We start from the raw sequence: 20,455 nt of genomic DNA, 5'->3' as shown, positions 1-20,455 counted from the left end.
TTTTCAGTTGCTTTGGATTAAAGAAAATAATTTTTAAATCCTATTAGGAAATTAAGGGGCTGCAGCTGGTACAATTTTAAGAAATCGATTATGTCCTTACTAGTGAATCCATGAACATAATGAGACGGAGCCAAAACAGCGCATGAGAGATCCGTTTACTTATGTTTACAAGTAGCACAGGATCATCCTTAAATAAAAGGAATTAGCTGAAGAATAAGGTAAGCCAGCACTTGAATATAAATCTAGTTCATCAAAAACATGATAAACTACTCTCTGAAGATACTATTTAACATTAAAAGCCCTTAGAATTTCAGTTTTTAAGGACAAAAGAACAATATGAATTTCATAAAAAATAATTTTTGGTAGGTTCTAAATCTGTAAATATGATCAGTGCACAGGATTTAATTTTGTCTTTCTTTTTTCATGGGGCAGGTGAAGAAGGTAGTTTCGTGGTCTATCGATGACAGACCTCCCCCTCAAGAAATAGACACTCAACCTAAATCCCTGGGCCAGACTTAACTGGGGCCACAGGAAGCGGGGGAAAAAGACAAGGCGGAGATGCATTTCCGCTACTTCTCCCTCCACCTCTTGATCTAAAATGTTGCCACCCTTAATAAAAATAAGCTTATTAGTGACAGATCCACATCATAAATATGAAGAGCACTGAACATGAATAGTTAGCAATCAAGTATAAGACGACTTCGGTGTCCTTGTTCATGTGAAAAGAGAAAAGGAAGAAGAGGCGATGCCTGGGGCGGGCGGGGTGGTCGGAGGAGCAGGGCAGGGGCTGTAAGTACAGGCCTGTGACACCGGAGGCCTCCAAACGACAGCAGGGCTCTGAGGAACGACTCTAATCAGATTACCAGAGGCCAGTACGATCCTTTAGGTGACAGAGATCTAATCTGGAACACAATTGGGCCCAAACACAGATTTACTGAACTCACGGAAATGAGCACTTAATCACACTACGAGATCACAGCCACAGTGAAGATATGTTTCCTGTCATGTTCCATTTCTGGAGGCTGAGTTCAGTTTTGTGGTTCAACACATGGATGTGACCAGGCTAAACTGGGATTTAATTCGTAGCTTTCTAATGTTTCACTCATGATCTCTGATGCCACCCTGTGCTATTAAGTTGGCATTAAATCCCAAAGTACTTGATTTAGTTTGTTCTGCATCTAAGTTCATCTGCAACATGAATGAAACAAACAGCACCTATGCTGGATAGTTTAGGTCAGGGCTTAGCCCCACACCCACCCTTCTGACTGTCCCCGAATCATCAGGCTGCACCCCACCCTCCCACCCCATTGTCAGCTCGGCCGAGGCCCCCTCAGGCCCTGGCAGCAGCATCGTGGGGAAAAGCAGGCGCACAGGCTCTCAGTAATGCCACCCTGCCCGTGCTCCTCAGGCCCTTCCTTTTGCACCTTTTGATGAAGCACCTACAGTGGTTTCCTGAGTGGACAGCCCACCAAACTCAGGAATTTATATCCTTCACAGACCAGGGAGGGCCTAGGCTATGAAATGAGGGGTATACACAGTTTCTGTGCTACAAAGCAGTTATCCCTCATTCAACAAACTTTTACTGAGCACTGAGTACAGGCCAGACCCTGTTCCAGGTGCTGGAGATAATAGTAAACCACACAGACAACAGCCCTGTCCTCAGAGAGCTTATACTCTGGGGGAGGAGAGGGACAAAAAACAGGACAGATAAGTGTAGTGCACAGCACTGGACAATAAATGCTAAGGAGAAAAAAACTAAGCAAGAACAGGGATATGAAATGTTGGAGGAGGGTTGAAAATTTAGATACACATGGAGTGAGGTGATTTGGGGACCCCAAGAAGTGAGAGAGCTGGACATGCACATTCTACAGGCAGAGCGTTGCATGAAGAGCCCCTAAGGAGGGAGCCCCTTGGCATGCCAGAGAAGAGGAGTCCTGTGCGGCCAGAGCAGAGGAGGGGAGGAAGTCGGCAAGGTGGGGAGACTAGGCCACAGGAGCCACGTGGGGTGCAGCAAGATCCAGCTGCAGCAGCACATTCCGAGCCGGACTGGCACCATGTGAACCACCTGTGACCAGGATCCCTCTGGGACTGGAGGGGGCAAGGGCAGGAGGGGAACCAGTTAGGCAGCTACTGCAATAATCCAGCTGAGACTGAATGAAGCTAGGACCAAAGTGGTGACAGTGGAGGACAGTGAGCAAATTCTGAATATAATCTGAACTCATATCTGACCCTTTAAAAGTCAGGGGATGATCCTGAGTCTTGCTGAGATCCACACCATTAGAAATTTCCATAGGACTCCTACCAGGACTCTATATAATGGTTTTAGCCAAAGAAAAATATTTCCAAGTAACATTCTGCAATAGTCAATACAGTGGATTAATTAATGTATAACATGTCAGGGTTATAAAAATTTTAATATCTTTATAGAAAAATTAAAAAGAAACACCATAGAAATACAGAAGTACCTGTAAGTTTTTATTTAACTGATATAATTAGAGATAAAGTATTACCTTATTAACTCTACTTCTAAGAGGAAAATTATCATGCAAATTTTCTAGAGCAGTGAGGAGTTTTAGAAACAGAAGGAAACTGGAAGCCCCATTCCCTTCATTTTTGGACAAAGGTAATAAAGCCCAGATGTAAATGAAGCTTGGTGCTTCTCCAAACATCAAAACATATTTTAATAGTGGATGGAAATATTCCTATAATGTATTTTTACTGTTTTATCTTCTTAAGACCAATAGTCTTGAACACACTTTAAAGAGCCCTTTATAACTGTGGCCTCAGAGGAACCCTTACGTCCAGCCCATGATGCTGCCTTGCTAACTGCTGCCACTGCTACGCAGCCCCCCGCAAGCTCCACACACCTCCCTCCCAGCTGATGGGGTCTAGTCAACAGAAAGTTGCAAAACAGTTCCGAATGATGCATAAAGGAAAGTGACACTGGGTAAGAATCAGAGAAGAAAAACAATTAGCTTTATAACAATTAGTGCCCACACTTAGAAATCAATTTTGCTTGTTCAGGGTATTGGGCTAAGACTGTTCTGTAGGGCTAAGACTGCCCCCAAACGCATGGCTAGAAAGATGACCTATACCTGTGTGCAGTCCTTTAGAACAAGTTCTACCCCCAAATGCAAGTCTTCACTATGGAGAAAACGTAAAGTTTAAAACCACTTAGAGAGAAATTTTTTTTGACCATTAACACTATAAACATTACTACATAAGCAAGCAAACTGCCAAGGTAATATTTATGTCCTAAACAACATCTTAAAGGTATAAACAGGAAAGTAATAAGCTTTAATAAAAGGGCACTTCATTTCTTCTAAAACCTACCCTACCAAAATTCTCTAACAGGCTAACATGAACTCACTACTCTGGTCTCTTTCCTGTCATGCTACCAAAACTAGTTTGTGTTTTAAATTAATAATAAGAAAAAGTTTAATCTGTATTGAGAAGGGAAGATGCACACAGAACCAAAAATCACAACAGCAAATGACTCACATATAAGCTCTCAGCATACTATTCTCCCTCAGCAATTGAAGAGCAAATAGGGGAGCTCAACAGCCAACATAGAGTAAAAAGTCTGGGGCCCGTGTAGGATATACTGTAATTCCTGCCAAGCTTCATGCTCACAACCACATGTTTAACAGAGTTTCCCTCCATCCCCACGGCCCAGCTGCTGCTCACTCCAGGTTCAGGCAGGTCCCTGCAGGCCTGACCCCAGTACCAGATGTGACAGCCCAGGGATCACCGTAGCCCGTTCTTTGCTTCCTCCACTACTCAGAGAGGAAGAGCCAGCAGAACCTCACCAACGTTGCAGAGCTTTAGGAGGAAGCGGAACAAAGGATAAGGGCTTGGAAAGGGATCTGAAGAGGAAAAGGTCGGGACTATTATTTTACACTGGGCCTTTCTCCATTAAAAACTGAAAATTTTAGATTAGAAAGTCTTACGCTAACAATATTTGAGTAACTATTCAGATTGCCCACTCCCGGACCTTTACTTCCACAACAACTATTCTCAAAACAATATCCTATAAAGACATAAGTTACCCCTTCCTACGCCCTGCCAAAATTATTTCCCACAGTAGGCACTTTGTACCTCTGACAGCACTTACACACAAACTGTTTTATACTGTATTTTATCCCAGTAATAAAAGCTTCTCCAGGGCAGGAACTTACTCAATTTTGCATTCCCTAAACTCCTGGCCACTGCTTCACTGCACAGCTAGTTAGCATCTGCTAAATGATGTTTGATGGTATCAGATGGTGGTGCCTCCAATTCACTTATGAGAAAAAAACACAACTTCCTAGCCAGCAGTAACATCTCTGCCTCCAAAAAGGGGTGCTGTATATTTCACAAGAGAAATTCAGCATCGACCATCTCCCTTGCAGTCATTACCTCTGACGAGTCCTAGTGTGCATGCCAGCCAGTCAGGAGTGCCTTTCTCAGCAAGAATGAGGGGAGAACCAGAGGTCACCGAAGCAGAGTCCCTGTGTGCATTTATTAGGCAGTATGCACAGACAACCTGCTTGTACTCAGTCCTCTTCAAAACCTCTGGAGTTAAAACATGCCTTTGAGCCACTGTTTTTCCACCTGTCTTTACACACCGGATGGGCCAGCTTGCCAGGCTGCCCCGATGCTCACAAGACCCTTCACAACATAAACATCCTGCCTAACCCGCACGGCCACTGACCTCTACACTTAGGTTTTCTCAGAGCACTTCCTGAAGGTGCCTTAATAAGCCGTAAGATTTGCTTTCTGACGCTGTGTGATGCTGCTCCTTGGCCACCGGTCCAAGTCTACAAGTCGCATCCTTTTGTCTGCCTTCGTGGGTCTAAACTACCCAGTAGAACACAAAATAAATGGCAGAAAGAAGGCCAGAGCCGAGCACACATGCCGACCCAGGAGAGCGCAGCAGCACACTGAGCTGCTGAGCCATGCCCAGGCCACCAGCTCCTGCCCCCAAGGCCTCCATGTCAATGTCCTCAGTAAGCCACAGCAGGCCTGGGCTAGGAATATCTACTCCAATTTTAAAAGAGGCATATGTTACCATGAATTATTCCCCTATTTTGAGGAAAGCATTTCACAGGCAGGAGCAGTCAGCAGATGCTAATGGGGTACGAATGTATGCTCTTGGGAGCATTCAGAACTTCTTTTAGTAAAGGGCATTAGCCAAGGACTCGGACTACTGAGCGCCTGGACTACGGAAGGCATCAAGATCCCGAAATCAGTTTCTTCAGCAATCACTGCACAGCAGCCAGGGCACCATGTTTAAAATTCGTCACCAAGTAGCTCTGATAAAAATCAGCTTTAAAAACTGTATTTCTGTCAATAAACAAAAGCATATGAAAATTTTTTCAAAAAGTTATGTAATTTGTTAGACAAGTCCAGCTGCCACCAAAATACAAAAACAAATTACCTAAACTTCTAACAAGCAGCATGCACTCAGGCAGTAGGGGAGCACAGTCAACACCTCGGAGGCCACCTGCAGACCCACAGGGTCTGGCAGGGAAGGGGAAAGAATGGCAGGGTGGGGAAGACCCCCCAGCTCCCCTAACCCTACTGCACCCAGTTTCTCGCTCTCCTGCATTTGGGGTGCAGGGAGTGGTTGGAAAATGGTCTACCTTTATAAATACACTAACAGGGGAAAAAAGCTTATTTTATCCAAGCAAATACAGTCATCATTAGTAGATGATACTGTCTATAACATACAAAAACTGGAAATAACGCAAAACATATACATCTAGGGAACTGACTGAATGAAGTGAATCCACATAACAAGATACTAGGCAATCATTATTAGAGAACGAGGCAAATCAGTGTGTGCTTGACCACATCTGAGACATTTTAAATCAAAAGAGTACTACCAATTGACTTATTAAAAAAGTGGGTAGAGAAATATATTTTTACCCAAATTGAATTTTTCTGGGAAAAAAAAAAACTAAAGGAAGTAGGAATAACAGTGGCTTCCAGAAGGGGCTGCCGGTCTCAGTAAAGGAGTACAATCTTTTACCTATTTAAAAAATTTTTTACTATGTACCCATATCCCTTTTCTAAAAACATTTTTTTTAAGGTGTATTTAAGTCTGTGATACAAATAAAGCAATGGAAGAAAAAGTGATGCCTATTAAAAGCAATCTCAGCTTTCTTACCTATAACTTCTTTGTAGCAAAATGTACATTCAGTGAAACAGGTAAACGGGGAGTGGGATATGCATAAGTCCATTCTACCCTCAGTCAAAGCCACAGTAACTTTCAGTTTCTTGCCATATACTTAAAAAAAAATTTACACTTGCTTCTCAAACCTAGGTGCAAAAACCCCTTAAATGTTTGGTTCTATTGTAACCAAAGCTTAAATGATTCAAACATAAACATTAATAAATCTGAAACTAAAGTTCAATTACATTTCATATGTTAATATTACATACTATTCATATTTTATGAGTTAACAGTTTCATATGTTTTGTTTCTAAACAAAAGAACTTTAGAATTACTGAAGAATCCAAATGTCCTAAGCTATAGTTCAGTAAAAAAACAGAGGGTTTTCCCCCATAGCTTCAAAATTTCTAAAACTTCTCCATTTCCAAGCAGGACTCGGGGGTGGGGGGTTGCAGGCAAAGCCTAAGCCTGGTACGCCCTCTGTCACCTGCTGGCACTCCCCCACCCTGGGCTCAGGGGTAGCAGGTCCTCATCTGGACAGAGCATCAGCGCCCTCAGTGGGAAGAGCACTGGCTCAGCTGGCAGGGGTGGGAGCACCGGGGAGCCACCTGCACTGGATTCTGAAGCTCAGCCTGGGGCTCACACACCTGCAAATAACAGGCTCTCCTCAGCCACACCAGGGCACAGGAAGCGGGGTGCCCCACCCCACACCCACAGAGCACCAGACTGCTGGCTGCTTCTTTGTAACTATCACTGTGAACATCAAAGCAAAGGCCTAGAGCTAACGCCCTTCAATCTGGTTTTTACTAATGGAAATATATTTGTCAAAGATCTAAGGATGTGCTGTTATCTGGAAAAAGGGATTTATAAGTTAATACGATAAAGAAAATGGAGTTGAGGAAAGGAATTTTGCTAACCTAAAACATTAAACAGACACTGAGCAGCAAAATATGACAAAATATTGACTTCTCTTAAAAAAAGTCTGAGCATACCCCGAAAATGAACTAAGATACGATATGAAAAAGAACTTCCAACATCAGCACTCTCTGGAAGACTCATGCCAGAAGATGATCATCAAAAAACCCCAACAAAGATCCACGCACTGCTACAGCTGTAGATGCACCATCCCACCAGTTCCTGGACTTGCCATGGGAATGAAGGGGGAGATATCTAAGCTGGCCTGTGCATACAGTAAAACAACAAATTTGACTGGATCTATACTGTTGGAACTCAACCAAGAATTAGGAGAAGTGCAAATTGTAGCGCTCCAAAATCTTACAACTACAGACTATTTACTGTTAAAAGAACATATGGGATGTGAACAGTCCCCAGGAATGGGTTGTTTTAATTTGTCTGATTTCTCTCAGACTGTTCAAGTTCAGTTGGACAATATCCACCATATCATAGATAAGTTTTCACAAATGCCTAAGGTGCCTAACTGGTTTTCTTGGTTTCACTGGAGATGGCTGGTAATTACAGGTATGCTTTGGTTATGTAACTATACTCCTATTATGTTAATGTGTGTGTGCAATTTTATTAGTAGTTTAAAACCTATTCATGCTGAAGTTACTCTACAAGAAGATATGTCAAAGAAATAATCAATCTTCCCATGTTTTCTTCCGCCTGCTACTTTTATAGCTTTTCTTCTTCCTTCCTAATTACAACCCTTAAATAGAATTCGTGCCTCATATCAAATTTACCGAGTATCATAATTCTTCCAAGTGGTAAAGATACCTCAAGACAAATGCTGGGCATAGAAGCCACAGGGCATTAATATGCAAAGAAGTAAAAAGCTAACCTTTTCAAACAATAAGGCTTCTCTCTCACTTACCAACTTTACATTTCCCTGTATGGCTCCGGAAGATGACTGGTTAGCCAGAGACGGGTAAGATTCCTCAAGGGAGGAACAACCTAAGACAGGCACAGTCACAGGGGGGCCATCAGGTGAGAAATTGGGGATCAACAGAGGTGAGGCTTAGAACCTCACCCCCCCTGTTCTGAGAGAAATCTTCTGCATACGTGGATGTTTTATTGCCCTTGTCTAGCTTGGATTAACACACAGTCTACAGACACACCTGATCATCTACATTTGCTCTCTTACAACACTAAACTATGTTCTCTACCTTTATCTTGTATCTACCTACCACTTCAGCATTTTATTAAAAATTATAATAATAAAGAGAGAAATGTGGTATCCATACATAAATCAAGTATAAAAATCAAATGAGTACTCATATTTGAACTGTTTATAGTTCATAATGCATGAGCAAAACCGAAAGTTTCTGTGATGACTGCCCTTGTGCTGTTCACCATGTAACTTATTCACTACGTAAGAATTTGTTCTCCATGTAAGAACTTGCTCGTTATGCTTCAGAAGATTGGAGACTGATGAAAATTAGGCTTGGGGTGGATTAATGGTTGTGCATTGAGCATTGACCGCCCTATACAGAATTTTATTGTTGTTAACAATCATTTGATCAATAAATATGAGAGATGCCCTCACACACACACAAAAAAAAAGTACACACTTCCAATTGTAAAATAAATAAGTAACCGGGATGTAATGTATAGCATAAGGAATATAGTCAAAATATTGTAACAACTTGGTATGGTGATAGCTGGTACCTAGAATTATCATGTATATAAATGTTGAATCACTGTGTTGTACACCTGAAACTAATGTAATACTGTGTGTCAACTACCCTTCAATAAAAAATAATTATCTACAAAAAAAAAAAAAAATGAATACATAAAGGAAAAAAAATGTCTGAGCATTCAGAACTAAACTATAACAGTGTACAAACAATTCCTGGAGTTCTAAAAAAATTGTCTCTTAGATCATTTACAAGTTGGTTTACCCACACCCCCATTGAATATCTATGCATCTGCTACGCACGCCTCACACCAGGGATGCATGCTGACGAACAGCCAGACAAGGTTCCTGTATCCGTGGAGCTGACAACAGCAACGAGCAGCACGTTAGTACACGTGCTCCACAGGACAGGGAGAAGCATCCAGGGAGTAGGCTTTAAATACAGTCTGGCTTTAAGGCGTTTACAATAAATCAAAATGGTAAGTATTAAAATGAACTAAAATTAAGATAATCTCATACAGTGACGAGAAAGGTATGCTAGAGTGGAGGTGGGATGTTTACGGAAGGCTTCATCACCGAGCAAGCAGAGCCCTTCAGGATGAAAGGGAACTAAGTGTGACAAACTCGGTGTACGTGGAGGGACAGAAAAACACATGGCTGGACTGTGGGACAGAGGGCCCCGAAGTGTAGAAGTGGCAGAGCACAAACTACAGAGGGCATCACAGGCCCCTAAAGGAGAAGGATTTTATTCCCACTCCTCTGAAAGCCACTGCAGGCCCCAAGCCTGGGGTGACAAGAAGGGATCTAATTAAACCTAACAGCTTCTTGTTTAGAGCACAATGTTTCCAAGTAGAAATAGTGTTGCGAACAGTGGTGCTGCAGTCGGCTTCTGCGCCTTCATTCAGCTATTGTTCCTCTAGGTCAGGTGCAAGGTAGTGACGAGGAAAAGAGCAGGGTGTCCGACCTTGGGCACACAGTCTGGAGGAGGTAAGAACAAGCGCCTCTGAACAAATGATCACAACCGCCATGCTTACAGGAGTGGGAGACGCAGAATGCTGCGAGTGGCCAGGGCAGGCGTGGCTAACCAAGCTGGAGGAGTCCGGCACAGACGACTTCACAGAAGACCTGAGTCTTCCATGACAGGCAGGCCTTCCTTAGCGCACCCCCCTCAGTGCAAGACCCAAACCGCTTGGGGGACATAAGACAAGTTAGGGGCTACCAAGAACTCCTTCTTTTAAAGTATATATGTAGAATTAAAGTAGAATGAAGGAAAAAGTTAACACAAAACATGCAACTGGTACTCCACAGGTATTGCTTAAATAAGGCTTTATTAAGAATTTCAAAGGTGCAAACTTACAGTTATAAAATCAGTAAGTCCTGGGGATATATGCACAGCATGGCAGCTATAGTAAATGCTGCACTGCATAATGGGAAGTTGCTAAATCTTAGAGGTTCTCATCATAAGAAAAAAAGGCTTCATCACTATGTATGGTGACAGATGTCACTAGACTTACTGCAGTGACCATTTCTCAGTGTATACAAATACCGAATCATTACATTGTACACCTGGAACTAATAAAATGTATGTCAATTATACCTCAATAAAAAAAGTAATAGAAAAAAAGAACTTCAATAATTTGTTTTTCCCACAACTAATGAAAATGTGGTAGTCTAAATGTAAATGTGACTTCAACATGTGGGCTGTGCGCCGTGTGTGTGACCACCCACTGTGAACTGGGGTTAAAAACTTTTTTAGTATCAACTTTTTTGCAGCCTTTTGTATATTCCCCCAAAGCAGCTTTTACCAGAGATTTTGAAAAAATTCCAAATACTCTCCACTTAGTTTCAAAAATTAATAAAATTTTCCCAATTTGCTTTCTCTTTCTATACGTGTGCATATATGTACACTTCATGAGCCATCTGGAAAGTGCTGAAGATACCATATCTCACCTCTAAACTCTTCAGCTGCTATCTCCCAAGAGTAAGGGAATTCTCCTAGATAATCACAATGCCACCATTAAACCTAAAAAAAAAAAAAAATCAACAATTCCTTTATTTATATCACCTATTATTAGGTACATAATTTTTAAAAACGTTAAGTACAAATGGCTTTGTCAGGAACCCTACTGAAGGAATGTATTTTAATAAACTGATTAGACTTATTACTACTTCATTTCACTATTTTATTTTTTAAATGTAATATAATACCTCATAAAATTTAAAAGTCAAATGTTTAAAAATCAAGTTTAAAAATATTAAAAGAATACTTGTGGTACTCAAATATGGCAAAAGGTGTGAAAGGGGTACCTGTGAGATGGACGTTTTGGGAGCACACCTTAGTGGAAGGACCCTCTAGGCAGAGGACATGTGCAGGGAAGGCTCTGGGATGCTGGGATCTCAGTGCTGGAGGGAGGGCACGTGAGAGGGCGGTGAGCTGAGCAAGCTCTTCAAGGATTCTGTGTACTTTCCTGAGGAGTTTGAACTTTACCCTGCCAGTAGTGGGGTTTTATGTGATAAAATCAAGTTTGTTTAGAAAACTCTATGTGGTCAGTGTATTGGATGGACTGAAGTGATGACGTGGGGGGACCATTTGCAGGCACTAGGACAAGGTTTTTATTTTTTACTACAAAAGTTTAACATTTTAGTTACAATAAGGGTTGAAAAACCTGCTATGCTGGTAAATAAAACAAAAATGGTAAAAGTAAACTAAGTTTATCTTGAATGTTCCTGTTGTAGAAATGCAGCTTCCAAGAAAGACAAGAGTCAGTAGAGACTTAATAATTGGGAAGGAACCCTGGCCACTTCCGAAGGCTCAGCGTTTCATGAAGCTGGCTCTTTTTGGTACCCAGCTTCACTCTCCCAAGAGGCCTTCCTTTTCCTTGGCAAGATTCACCAGTGGAACTAATTTTATGCTGATCATTCACAAAAATAACTTCCAAGGAGACCAATGGGAAAGAGGTGGGATGCAGAACAGACAGCAGGGTTCAAGTCCACGGGGCACCCCAGGGCGGCTGCAGCAGCTCTGGGAGGCTCTGTCCCCGCCAGCTCTGCCCGGAGAAGGCAGAGGGAGCACTGGGAGGCCCAGGGACCGGACAGAAGGCTGGCCCTTCTCCCCGTCCCACCAGGAGAATTTTAGCTTTAGTTATTTACAGACTGGGCTCCTAGAAAGATTTCATTTGAACAAAGTTTTAAAAATGGCCAATGAGTCAGAACTGCACATTCTTAAGTCAGGGGTTGATAATTCAAGACTTAAGGCTGGTGAGTTCCAGAGGAAAGCTGCCGGGGGACAAGACTAACACCATCACCGAGGAGGGAGGCGAAGACAGGGGCCTGGGCAGACAGGCCAGCCACAGGAGCGGCAGCGCGGGGTCAGAATGGGGACTCTGCTTGGGGCCTACGGATTCTGAGGGGCCAGTGGGGCATCAAACCGACGAGGGCCAGAGAGCAGAGCCATAGGGGCCTGAAGCTCAGCAGAAAGGTTTAGGAGGGCACAAGGGCCAGGTGAAGTCTAAACGTGGATGAAACCAGAGGGATAGATGTAAACCGAGAAACAGGGAGGGTCTGAAAAGGTCACAGAAGGCAAAAAGAAAAGGGTCTGCCTCCAGACTGGACTGAAGGGAGCCACCCACACACAGGCACACCCCAAGAGACGCTGCCTTTGGAGCAGTCTGTGTCCAGGAGCAGAGAGGCCCAAGGCTGGACTGAATGGCGTGGCATTCTACAGAAGAGAGGCTACAGGAGGGCAGGGGGGCAAGAGTAAAGGACAGGGGCTGGGGAGCAAATGAAACACTGCACAGAGGGTCTAGGCCTGAAGGCGCTGGAACACTGAGAGAAAAAGGAGGTCACAACGAGGTCAAAGATGAGACAGGGAGAGTAGGGAAGCCTCTCAAGGAGGCTATGGAAAAAGAATACCATACCAGAACCTAAGATTTCACTAGCAGAGTTGTTCTGGAAAGAGCTCCTTTCAGACCAAGTTAATAAGAAGCCAAAATCAGGGTAAAGGTCAGGGGTTGGGGGGCCATCTTCAGAACCCTGCTGGGCCTTAAAGCCCTGGGTCTGGCTGAAGGACTCCTGGAGTCCTCCTCAAGCACACACTGCAGAGGAAGGAGACCCCCTCAGAAGGGGAGGCCAGAAGAGCCCACCCAACCCTCTGCCTCCCTTGGCACAGCTACTGCTGGCAATAGGGTCTGGCAACAGTCATTTAAAGCTTCTCTCCATCCACCTAGGAGCCCCTACGTGCCGTTAAGGAAAACCAGGTGCAGATAAAGCCTAAAAGCAGATCTAAGTCTGTTTCCCAATTTGTGCCGTGTTACTTATACTAACAATAATAAAAACTACACATATTTTACACGTGAATATAACTCATGACTGAGGACTGGAAAGCCATCCTTAAAAAGGGAACAAAATGAAAATGGTAAGCGTTTATTATATTAAGAGGTCAAGGAGTTTAGGTATCATAAATGACCATAAAAACAAAAACAAAACCCCCAAAGTTTCTCAAGTTTCTAGCTTTATTTCCTAGACCACTTACCTCTGTCCATTTTACTCAATAATAAAAATAAACACTAATCAAAGGAAACCATATTCCTGGGAAGACCACCTACCTATTTATTTAAAAAAAAGAGACTGTCTCTTCCAACAGTTTACTTAGAAACTTCAATTTTTATTTTAAAAATTAACAAACTGACTCTGGCATATAAATTGGACTTTTCAACATATTTAACTGACATTCAAGAGTATCACTGGTACACAATGGGGGTAGAATGGTGTGAACAACGGGCTTACTAGTGCCCAAAACTGATGTTTTCAGAAAAGCCTATGAATCTAGGAAACAACTAACCACTATGATTTTCTTAAGAACTGAGCAGTAATTTATGAGACCAAAAATCAGGCTTCAAGACATTCTTTGTCAATTCTTCAAGGGTTTCAAGAAAGTCAAAGTACCCTTCTCAAGAAAGAAGCAGGGGGTGATCAAGAGGTGATCTATGGTGTCTGCCTTCCCCTGGGGAACAAACAGTATTCAGGAGACACTCTCCATGCTTACTACCCTAATACAGGCATTGAAAATAATAATAAAAGCCTCTTTAGCCATTCTGACCACTAACTGATCGATACGCAATCCTTAATTCTGTCAACCTGCCTTCTCTCTACCTTGACTGGACATCTTTATTTCAAAAACACAGAGCTAAAGTAATACAATTAACTATGTGGTATCATTATTATGCAAGTTACTGAAACTCTTTAAATACTTAATAGCTTTCCATTAATACAGAAGTGAATGAAATATGGCAAACCCGAAGCAGGGGAATGCATGGTTGCATAATCATACTCTCAGATAGATGAAGGCTTAGCTACAATTTGAACACAAACTTTTCAGGGTAACTCTTTTGGGTAGAATGCTTTCACTCAGGCCTACACACAGTATGATGGCATCCTCGGTCCAGAACGGTCTCTCCATCCCTATGCAAGTGAGACCCCAGGCTGCAGCGACCTTTGTCTTTCACTTTCCCTGTCTCCCACCCGGCTGTCACACCCTGCTTCCATCTCTCCCTGTCACTAGAGTAACCAAGTGTGTCAGAACTGCAGATAAAGAAAAAGGAGCTGGTTCTCAGCTGGGCACCTACAGAGCTCCTCCCAGGGAAGTAAGTGAGGCTCAATGTGCAGCGTTCTGTGACTTCTATTTTACCTGCTGTGGAAACATTTTTAAAAATGTATTTCCTCAAAAGAAAATTCCAAAACACAGGCTATACCGTGGATGACCCCTGAGGACACATGCTAAGTGACATGGGGACAAACACCCCATGACTCCACTCACAGGAGTATCACTATGGTGATACAAGAGAAGTCAAATTCACAGAGACAGAAGGTAGAATGGGGGAAGCCAGGGCTGGGGGAGGCAGGAATGGGGAGTTAAGGTTTAATTACAGATTTCAGTTTGGGAAGATGAAAAATTTCTGGAAATGAACAGCATGACAATTGCATAACATTATGGATGTACTTAATGCCACTGAACTGTACACTTGAAAATGGTAAATTTTATGTTATGTGTATTTTACCACAAGTAAAAAAATTAGACTTTTAAAAATAATGAAAATTTACTTCACCATCATTTACCATGTTCTGGACAAGTGATATGCTAGGCGCATCTGTGTTATCATTATGTAATCACTCCAAGGTTATTTTATAATGACATGAATGAAATGAGCCAAAATGGTGTCTTAAATTTATAATTCCAAATTATCATATATTACTTTTAACATGGAAAAGCACGTTCCACAGGAAGTGACCCAGAAGAAAGAACACAGCAAAAATTCACAGACGAGAAAGCACTCTAGTCAGGGTGGCAAATTAATGTGAAAAGAAATGAAAAACCATGGGGACCCTCAGGGAGCCTTATCACAGAACAAATATTACATAGCAGTCACCTCAATACTTCTAAACCAGTCAGAGTTAAAAAATAATAATAATTTGGATTCAATTCAAAATACTTGTTGGTTAACACTTTAAATTGAATTTCAGCAGGAAAAAAACTCTTGCAGTATTTTAATAATTGCCACATTTCTTGTCTATCTTGTGTTGTCTTTCCAAACACGTGGCTGTCCTGCACTTGTAACTTACACAGGTTCTCCCCACTGCCCTATGTGACCCCACCTGGCCTCATTTCCTTTCCTCTAGATGAAGAAAAGATTATCCAAAAGGAGCCTGCATGCAGCACTGTATACATACCCCGTTAGCAACAGCCTCTCCCTGTACAACCAAGGGCTTGGCCCCTACATTACTCACCTACCAAATCACAAAGTTCAACAAGGACTTCCTATCTTTTAGTAATAATATATAGACTACATTTTTTGTTTCTTAATTATATCCCTGAGTAATCATCTAAAGACAAAGAGAGCTGAATAAGGCTATAAACATTCTCTTAAATAAAAAAGACTAGAAAATAATTATATACAAATCTTCAGGTACGTCTGAGTTACAGGCAAAAGTTTACAATCGTACTTGTTAAAACTCCTGCAGTGAAGTCATAATTGTTCCACTAATAACTTGTCTTAGTTCTTATCCTCTCTCCCACTTTTGTAGAGTTTAAAAATGAACTTGTAGCAACCTGACTACATCCTTTCTAAATTGTTTTCCAATGGGGATCGTATCACTTGAGGAAGCATAGAGTTGTATCAAAATCCCACTCCCCAGAGTCTAAGGTTCAAAATCTCCCAGGTAACCAAAATCCCCAGAGACTGCCACCCAATTTAACAATTATGTATAAGGAGAAATATTTTTTCAATTACAAAACATCCCGGTTAGGTAACAAATGCCATTTACTGAAAGAAAAATACCCTGCCATAACAAAGATGCACCATTTACTGATACCTGTTCTTTTATTCTCATTTCATTTATTCTGAAATACTGGTTAAAAGGCAAATAAGTCCATAAAATGAAGTTTCCGGAAATTATTAGATAGAAAAATTTAAATATAAAAATACTTATCATTCAAAATACCTGCCTACACAATGGTCTTCTGCTTTCTGGATTGTACTCATTTATTTAATGGGAACATAACATGAAATCATAAAAAAAAATACAGTTCATCTCTTCCATAACCTTCAGAGTCAAATGATATCTGCTTCTATACCATCATTACCATCATTCTAGAACCAGGACCAATCTAGGTGCCACTGGGAAAGCAAAAGTACTCCCAGAAGCAGCAAGATTAGGGATAGGAAAAGTGATTTTAAAGAGAAAAGTCAGTTTACAAAGAAACAAATATCAAAAAAGGAAATGCCCTTTCAACATGTATTTTGTTTCTCGTTTTGCATCTCTTTGCTTGCATCTCTCAAAAATGTGATAAATTTTATGTTAAATATCCGATAATGCAAAAACTAAGAAATCTAAAAGAGACACCAAAAAAACAAAAAAACAGAAATAGTGGATCAATTATCACTAAGTGATCAATTACCCTCTTGGCTAATGGTGTTATGAATCTTGGGGTAGAGTGACCCAAGCCAACTGAGATGAAGGCCAGTCTGTTGGCTGGCTTAGTCACAGAAAAACAGCATTCTTTAGCAGAATTATTTCACAAAAGAAAATCTTTGGACTTTGTGGACAATGACTGCATACATCCCTACCACAGGCCTTAGCCAGTTCCCAGTTTCCTATCACACATATGTCCTTGCGGTAAAAACACAGGCCTTTGTAAGAACTAACAAGAATTTACTTACAACATGCAGCTACTCTCCTTTAGCAGAAACAAGAAAAGATACAAGACTATTATTAAAAGGCATTTAGGAAGGATAAGCAAATTGTTTAAGTACTTGCAACAGTGGAGAATATAAAAAACCTAACTTCCTGGGGTCTTAATGGTATCTTAATCAGGTTGAAATTTTTTAAAAAATCACACCTGACATAATTTTTAGTTACCATTTGTTTTTGCTTTCATCAGTAGAGTTTTAATGATTTGATAAGTCAGGAGAATACCCTTAATACATAAATCAAGTTAACTGCTGTCATTTAAAAGGTTGTTAAAGCTTCATGCGCACATTCTTTAATTCACTGAACTTTAAAAAATCAATTTTCATTCAATTTTCTCAGCAAATTCTAGGCTTTAAGAAACTGATTCATCTACTGAAACCTTAAACTCTGACGTGTTGGGGAACTTCATGATTCATTCTCCAAGTGCACTGTCTGCAAATATACCTGTATTCCAAAAATGGTAAGTAATAGATTAATAAGGGGCCTGTGACCCCAAGGACTTCCAGAACCACAGATCTAAGGCTGCAAAGTATTGCCTCAGCTAAAAAGTGACCTTCTGACTGACAAGTCTCTGAGGTCAGAATTTTACTTAGCCTAGGTAGCAAAAAGCCTAAGAACTGTTACACAAGCATTCCAGATCATGGCAGAATGGACCATAACTCCAGGTGTACACATCTGTTGTCCTTCAGCCTATTATTATTGCCGCCTTTCACCCTCAAAAGGGTCCTGTTCTGAATAAAAACTCACCAGAGGTGATGGATATCAGAATAGTGGCCGCCTTGGGGAGTGGGGAGGTATTTACTGGGGGAAGAAATAGTAAAGAGAGCCCTCTGGGAAGCTGAAAATACTCTACATCTTGACTAGAATGTGGTTATCAGGGCAAATACATATGTAAAAAGTCATTGAACTGTATGTACTCTTAAGATCTTACTGTTAGACCTCAATAAAAAAATACAACTTTTCAAACACACTGAAACATGCTCTCCAATGTCTTTGTTTAGATAATAAACTACATAAATCAGTCTATAGTTTCTAAAAATCATTTTAATAAAGATGCACATTGTAAGCACTTTTATGTAAAATCTCTCAAAATACAGGCTGGGTTTTTTGGGGTTTTTTTAGCTTTCATTTTAAAGTCTTCCAATTTTAGAAGCGAAAGCATTTAGGAAGATGATCTATTCATTCTCCAACTCTGTAAATGAGGAAAGCCAAACCAGTAAAGGGTAAATAAAACAGGTACCCATAATAAGGCAGGTAGTGAATGACAACCGCAGAGACAGCACGGTGTCCTGACCTTGGGCCACTCCCGTTTGCACCGGGACGTTACTTTTCTGACACTGTGAACAAATCCGAACTCTGGATCTACCTGCGACCTAGAAGGATCCAACACATCCCTCTAAACACTAGGCCGACAGGCCGCAAAGAGCACACACGAAGACACAGCTTCCTTGTTGCTCAAGGCGGCTGGCAAATGAACAATTACATTTTCAGGCGACTCACTTGCGATGCAATCAAGTGGGACGTCCTAACAATGTGGCTCCAGGGGAGCAGGCACACCAGGGGTCTGCAAATCCGTCGCTTTCCTGGCGCCCGTGCGGGGTCCCTCGGGCCTCCGCAGAGCGGGACTCGGCGCGCGGCGGGCCGGCGGCGGCTGGGGGACGCCCCCGAAACTCCCCTCCGCCAGCGCTGTCCCACCTCGTGCCCTCTCGCCCCGGCCCCGCAACTGACCGCGCGTTCGGCGGCTTCAGACCCAGGGATCAGCTGACAGCCTGAGAAAACTTAACGGCACGTCCATCCTTTCCGCGGGAACCCGCTTCCCTCTCGCAGGCGCCGCGGCTCCCCGCAGCAGGCCTCGCCTCAGCAACGGCTCGCCGCTCCACCGGACCTCCGGAGACCCCCGGTCGGCGAGGACCGCGGCGGCGAGCCCCACGTCCGCCTGCTCGGCGCGGGAGGCCCTGCGCCCCCACGTCGCCAGCAACCGGTGGCGCGGCCGCTGGACGCCGGCACGCGCGGCGCCGCACGCCCCGAAGTTCGGACCTCCGCGCCCCCGGCCCCGCTGCGGGTTCGCGCCGGCCGGAGCGAGCCCGGGGGGCGGGTCCGCGGGGCTCGGCGGGCGGGAGCGCGGTCCGGGAACTTGGACGCCCTCGGGCCGCCGCCCGGCCGCGTCCCTCGCCCGGGCTCGCGAGGCGCCCGGCGCGCTCCCGCTCCCGGCCGGCCGGCGCGCGGGGCCGCACGAGGACGCGCGGGCCGCTCCCGTCCCGCCCCGCCCCTGCCCGGCGTGCCGCCGCCCGTTGGCGCCTCCGCCCGCGTGCCCGCCCGCCCGCTGCCCGCGCGGCCCGGCGGCGTCCGTCGGCAAAGTTGAGCGGCCGCTGGAGGCGGGCGTCGCGCGGCCCCCGCCCCGCGCCGCTGCCGCCGCCGCCCGCAGGCCGCCGCGCGGGAAGGCCCGGCTGGCGGCCCCGCTCTTTTACCTGCCGGGAGTTTTCGCGCGCGCCCGCTCAACCGCGGGCTTCCCGTCTCGCGCTCGCTCGCTTTCTTTCTTCCCGTCTTTCGCTCCCAGCGCGGCGCCCTCGCCGCCCGCCGCCCGCGCTCGCCGCGCGCGCCCTTCTTCCTGCTGGGCTCGGCGGAGCGGCGGCCAGCGCTCTCCCCGCCCCTCCACCCGCGCTCCGGCGGCGGCGGCGGCGGCGGCGCTCCGCGCTCGGCTCATTCCAATATGGCACGCGCGCACGGCGCATGCGCCCGCGCCCCCCCACCCCCGCCCCGCGCGCCTCCCGGCAGCCCGCGCCCCTCGCGCCGCGCGCGTGGCCCCGGCCCGGCCTCCCGCGCCGCCGGCCGCCCTCCGCTCTCGCGCCCCGCCCGCAGTCTCCGCGGACGCCCGAGGGCCACAGCGGCGCTGCGACCCGCGCAGACTGCCCGCCGGGAACACGCGCCCCGGGGGCCCCGCGCCCACCTGTACGCTCCCGACCCCCGGGGAAGGGCCCCCGCGCCTCACCTCGGGCTGTGTACGGAGCGCGGGCACCCGGGGTCGCCGGTCGGCTGTGGGGCGCGCACGGATGCGGTCCGCACATGACGCCCCCGACGGGAGTGCACAGGCGGACAGGGACAGGCGCGTGTCGCCGCGGGATGGGGCTGCGTGCGCCCCCTGGAAGGGCACCCAGTGCCCCCTGCCTGCGGAGCCAAACGCGGGCCCAGCGCTGAAGTCCGCAGGCTTCTGCAGGAGGTGTTCCCGGCCGAGCATGAGACGGCGCCGGATTCAGGCGGCAGAGCGCGGACTGGGCTCGGACCGACGCTCGAAGGCGGCTGCAGGCCGCCCCCCAAGCCGCATCCCCACCCCCGAGCTCACCCCTTCCGCAGCGAGCGCGGATGCCCGGGGAACATACCCTCCTCACCTGCTCGAGAAAGTTCCCTCGCTCCACCGAGACCCATCAGTGCCAGACGCTGGCCCGGGGAGGAGCCTCGGC

General features: G+C 45.0%; 1 protein-coding gene across 5 annotated transcripts in view; it reads right to left on the bottom strand.

Annotated features, from left to right (window-relative positions):
- SFMBT1 (Scm like with four mbt domains 1) overlaps positions 1–19,700 on the bottom strand; it is a 117,980-nt gene extending 98,280 nt beyond the window's left edge. For 3 of the 5 annotated variants that reach the window (XM_036877671.2, XM_057486528.1, XM_036877669.2), the window contains exon 1: positions 19,466–19,700. The gene's annotated coding sequence lies outside the window, so the exon portion shown is untranslated. Of the gene's footprint in view, positions 1–18,497; positions 18,693–18,725; positions 19,178–19,465 lie in introns of those variants that run through there. The other 2 variants (XM_036877674.2, XM_036877675.2) reach the window with 2 other exon arrangements.
- Positions 19,701–20,455: the final 755 nt, after the last annotated feature.

Source organism: Manis pentadactyla, chromosome 1 (assembly GCF_030020395.1).
Source record: "Manis pentadactyla isolate mManPen7 chromosome 1, mManPen7.hap1, whole genome shotgun sequence".
Lineage (NCBI taxonomy): Eukaryota > Metazoa > Chordata > Mammalia > Pholidota > Manidae > Manis > Manis pentadactyla.
The sequence above is the reverse complement of the archived record's forward strand: the minus strand, read 5'-3'. Positions and strand labels throughout refer to the sequence as shown.